General features: G+C 40.0%; 1 pseudogene; it reads left to right on the forward strand.

Moving 5' to 3' along the window:
* The first annotated feature begins 608 nt into the window (after positions 1–608).
* Positions 609–5,055, forward strand: LOC118756256 (annotated as a pseudogene).
* The last annotated feature ends 523 nt before the right edge of the window (positions 5,056–5,578 follow it).

The raw sequence follows: 5,578 nt of genomic DNA on the forward strand, positions 1-5,578 counted from the left end.
TGCCGACATGAGAACAAAAAAGGAACCCTGGCGCTCCGCTGCCGTGTTGCTTGCTGCGGGACCTTTGGAGGTTGCGGGAACTTGTCTCGCACACTCCCAAGCTGCTGCTGCTACCTTCGATGGTGTCTGGACGGGGGTCGGGAAACCCTGCTAATTCCCAAAAAAAGATATTCCCGGATATTTTCACAAAACACGACTGGTCGCTTTTAGGGTACGCGGAATAATGCCGCCCATTTTATTTTTCATTTTATCTTTAACTTAGTTGCTTATATATGTACACAGGGTTGCATTCTTAATATCGTAAATTCTTAATTATTGTACTAGATTAGCTTTAAGGTGTGTTCATACAAGGTAATTTATAGGGTTGCAAATTGTATGCTTTTATCGCATTACAGCTTGGCTTACCAAATTTACGCCAATTGATAAAATTTTGCGATTTAAATTCATTTTAAATTATGTAAATAACAATTCGTGTTGAATTGAAAATCGCCTCGTCTGAATAGGGATAGTAACTTTTTCACTTTCAACTTCTCATTCAACTCCGCATTCAATTTTGTTGCCTGTAAAATCGCCTCGTGCGAATGCCCTATTAATTAGAACGGATTTGTACTTATTTTATCTGTGTATTCTAAAATAAAATCTATAAATATGTCGACTGGAGCGCTGGTGCAGCATTTCGTAGCTGGCCTCAAGTCGCGTAATCACAATGTGCAAAGCAAAGCTGCACAGGATTTGTTTCTATATGTAAAGACGGAGTTGCGTGAAATGTCACAAGAGGACCTAGTCGCATTCTTCGATGATTTCAGTAGTTATAAATAGTTAGTTATAAATAGTTAGGGTTAATTATTTTGTTAATGCTTGTTTACTCTTGCAGAATGTTTAATAAGTGGCGATGTTGTGAATACAATGAAACGTATTTCACCGTACTACAATCACTTACGTACATTGCTGCCTTCCAATGATACCACAGTAATGGAGATTGCAGCATGTACACTGGTGAAATTGGCTAACTTGCCCGGGTCCAAGGGTGCCGAATCAATCGATTTTGATATCAAGCGGGCATTCGAAATGTTGAGTGGTGATCGGCAAGAGGTAAATAAATATATTAGGAAATACTAGATAATTGTTCTAAACAGTGTATTAATTTGTGTGTATTGCAATTTGTATGAAATCACTAAAACTTAACGTTTTTCTTCTCAGTACCGCCGCCACGCAGCTGTCTTTATTCTGCGCGAGCTGGCTATTGCCATGCCAACATACTTTTATCAACAAATATCAACATTTTTCGATAACATTTTCAATGCAATATTCGACCCCAAAGCAGCCATATGCGAATCGGCTGGTGAAGCGTTACATGCCGCTCTTATTGTTACCTCTCAACGTGAAAGCACTAAACAATCAAGAGAACCACAATGGTATAAAAATTGTTATCAAGAAGCAAACGCAAGCTTTGTAGCGGAACCAGTTGGTACAAAAGATCAGAAAGGAATGACACGCGATGATCGTATTCATGGCGGTCTTCTAATCCTAAATGAACTTTTCCGTTGTTCACATGCCGCTTGGGAACGCCGTTATGCTGCTTTGAAAGCACTTCTACCCGACGCACAACATAACAAATTTGGTGAAGTCATGCACTCCAGCTCCGTTGGTAGACAACTAACCACCTTAGTGCCTCGCTTGAAAGCACCATTTATAAGTAAGTTGGTTTCGACGCATATGCATTTGGAACATGAAGGACAACATGGTGGTGCACATAAGTTTTCATCGGTAATTATTTATCAAAATTTCGATATGAATATTAATAACCATAATAACTATGCTTTTTCCCCTGTAGGCTACCGTGCTGGAGTCTGCATATTCCCGTGAGATACTCACCGAAAACTACACAAATATTTGCGATAATGTGCTGGAACAGCGCACCTCAAAATCGCCTTACGTTCAGCAAGCACTGCTCCAAATACTTCCACGCCTTGCTGCCTTCAATCGTGAAGTATTCGTGCAACGTTATTTGCAAGAATGTGTGAATCATTTGCTCAGCATTGTGCCCCGAAAGGAGAAGGATCGAAATATTGCATACGTAACACTCGGTTATATAGCAGTAGCTGTCCAACGTGATATTGACAAGCATTTAAGGACAATTATGTGCGCCATCAAAATAGCATTACCGCTAAAAATCACACCCAGCAAACGTAAACGTCCATAGACCCAGCTATTTTTCATTGCATAACGCTACTTGCACACGCTGTAAAATCGGCTATCACCGAAGATGTACGTAATTTTCTAGAACAGATGTCCTTTAGTGGTCTTTCGCCAGCACTGACCGTTTGTTTGCGGGAACTTGCTGAAAAAGTACCACATCTGAAGATTGCCATTGCCGAGAGTCTCATACGCGTGCTGTCGCAGGTTCTAATGAATAAACCATTAGCCGTGCCCTATCAAACATTGGCCACCATACCTTTGGATACATCGTTAAATCTGCAACATGATGTACCCACCGTTGTGCTGGCGCTAAAAACACTTGGTAGTTTCAATTTCGAAGAGCAAAATATGCTCGATTTCGTGCAACGCTGTGCCGATCATTTCATAAATCATGAGCAGCAAGAGATACGCTTGGAAGCGGTGCAAACGTGCACACGTTTACTAAAACTCGCCGTTTCAAGCGGTTAAAAAATTCCGTTGATTTTTGGCAATTTTTTTGCTGGCAGTGTCCTCCATATAAAAGAAAATTGTCGACATACTTTGTATGGAAAAAACGTGAAACACCTTTAATCTCAAAAATCAACGGAATTTTTTAGCCGCTTGAAACTTGCACTTCTTCAGACTAGAATTGAATGTGCTACAAAACTGCATACCAGAATTTTTTCTAAAGATTCTGATTAAAAAGTTTGAAATTTGGGTGAAAAATTGCAAATTTTTTATAATTTTTATACAAAGTTTAAAATCTGAATTTATATGGTGTTTGTTGTATAGCCAGCTAGGCTTTTATAAAAAAATAATAAACATTAAATAAACAAAAGACAAATAGCCAAAACTGGTCCAAATATCGCACTACTATTATTTTGTGGACAACTGTACTTATAAATTTCATGAAAACTGAACAACGTCGCTCCATACGTCGTGAGACAATACGGGTGCTCGGTCTACTGGGCGCCATGGATCCTTATAAACACAAAATGAATAAGGGCTTAATAGATAGTCAGAAAGACAGCGTACTTATATCATTGAGCGATTTCAAAATGGATGAAAATCAGGATATTTCAACAGCAGAACTACTTGTGAATATGAACAATGTACTTGATGAATACTATCCAGCCGTGGCGATTGCAGACTGATGCGCATTTTGCGTGATCCCACACTGAGCAGTGGCCATACTAGCGTCGTACAAGCAATAACTTTCATATTCAAAAGTCTGGGCATTAAGTGTGTGCCAAGAATGATAGAATACAAGATTGCGCCGATCAGAGAGGATTTTTGAGAATAACTTTTATGTGACGTCACACTGGTGCAATTGCGAGAGAGAAATGCCAAAACGTGAGCAAGAATGGAAGAAGAAGAAAAAATGTTGCAAGGAAAACGTAAACAAGTTGCACCAGTGTGACGTCATGCAAACAACGATTCTGTCAAATTCGTTAAGAGAGGAATAGCGGTCCGAGATCGGCGCAACCTTTGTATTCTCTCAATCGTGAGTGTGTGCCATATTTGGCGCAAGTGTTGCCAAGTTTGCTGGAGAATGTGCGCACGGCTGATTTAAATTTGCGCGAATTTCTCTTCCAGCAGTTAGCCATATTGGTACAGATCGTTAAACAGCACATTGTAAGCTACATGGGTGATATTTTTAAGCTCATCAAAGAGTTTTGGACTGTTTATACGCCACTGCAGTTGACATTGATCAATTTGATTGAGCAGATCGCATTGGCTTTGGGCTGTGAATTCCGCAATTATTTGTCGCAGTTGATACCACAAATTTTACGCGTACTTCAGCATGATACTTCCAAGGATCGCATGGTAACCAAGCGTCTGCTGCACGCATTGCAAAAATTCGGCAATACCTTGGATGACTATCTACACTTGATTGTGCCGCCAATTGTTAAGTTGTTCGATGCGCCATATGTGCCGCAACAAGTGTCGCTAGTGGCGTTGGAAACCATCGACCATCTCGCCTGGATACTTGACTTTACTGACTTCTCTTCGCGCATCATACATCCATTGGTGCGTATGCTAGAAGCCGAGCCTGAGTTACGTGATAAGGCCATGTCCACACTCTGCTCGGTGGTTATACAGTTAGGCAAAAAATATCTCGTTTTTGTGCCACTTGTCGAACGCACCATCGCGAAGCATCGCATTGTCGACCCAAAATACGAGAAACTATTAACTAAAATCCAAAGTAATACCACAATATGCCTGGACTATGAGTTCCATATGCGGCAGGCTAAAGTTAAATCCACCGAATTAGTAGCGCCTAATAGTGGCGGTAATTTCACCATGAAGCGTCTCATTGTTTCTACAAGTAATTTGCGCGCTGCCTGGCAGGTGACACGTCGTGTATCCAAAGACGATTGGGTTGAATGGCTGAAGCGTCTCTCCATAGGCTTGCTAAAGGAATCGCGTTCGCAAGCATTGCGTGCCTGCCACGTGCTCGCACAGGACTATGACAAATTGCTACGCGATCTATTCAATGCGACCTTTATTTCCTGTTGGACAGAGCTTACTCCCGAACATAAACACGAGCTTACACAATCACTAATACAGGCACTACAAGTAACCGATATGCCAGAAATTACGCAAACTATTTTGAATTTAGCTGAATTCATGAAGCATTGTGATAAGGACCCAATACCAATTGAAACCAAATTGCTTGGTACACGCGCCATGGCTTGTCGTGCATATGCAAAGGCGTTGCGCTACAAAGAAGAGGAATTCCAAACGCACAAAGATCCACAGGTAAATGTTGGGGGAAATATATTCTAAGGTCTGCGCACGGTGAAATTAATGGACGCATTTTTACTTGTAAAACTTTTCAAACCCAAAATTTTTAATTTTTATTCAAATCAAGATAACTCTGATATTATACAAAAGTTATCATGCAAAGTTTTAAGGTAATCTAAAAGCAAACCTGTCAAGGAATACCGTTTCGCGAGTTATTAAAATCTATGGCGAATGTCTAACAAGGATAGGAAAAAAGGAACTGGAAAAACAAAAGTTTTGAAAAATTCGAATGGAGCCAAGAAGATTGCACCACTTTTTAAGAAAAATCCAAATATATCGGGAAGAAAAGTAGCAGTAAAAGTGCCATGCTCTCAGGCTTTCGTTAGAAAAGTTAAAAAAGAGGAAGGGATAAGGTCATACAATATCCAGTTCGTTTGCAACAGCTTTCATTTAAAAATTATAATGTCAATGCAAAAAAAAGATTCATTCGCGTTATTTCTTCGGAACTAATGCATGCCCAAAGCAACAACATGTTTTGCGACTTTGCAAAAAATTTATAAGCCGTTCTGTGAGTTATCGATATGCCACAATCAAAAAACATAACTGCTGCCTCAATTGCCTTTCAAGAGGCCATTCGGTAATATTACATTTA

The sequence above is a fragment of the Rhagoletis pomonella genome, unplaced genomic scaffold, assembly GCF_013731165.1.
Source record: "Rhagoletis pomonella isolate Grant_MI unplaced genomic scaffold, Rhpom_1.0 Rhpom_scaffold_09456, whole genome shotgun sequence".
Classification (NCBI taxonomy): domain Eukaryota; kingdom Metazoa; phylum Arthropoda; class Insecta; order Diptera; family Tephritidae; genus Rhagoletis; species Rhagoletis pomonella.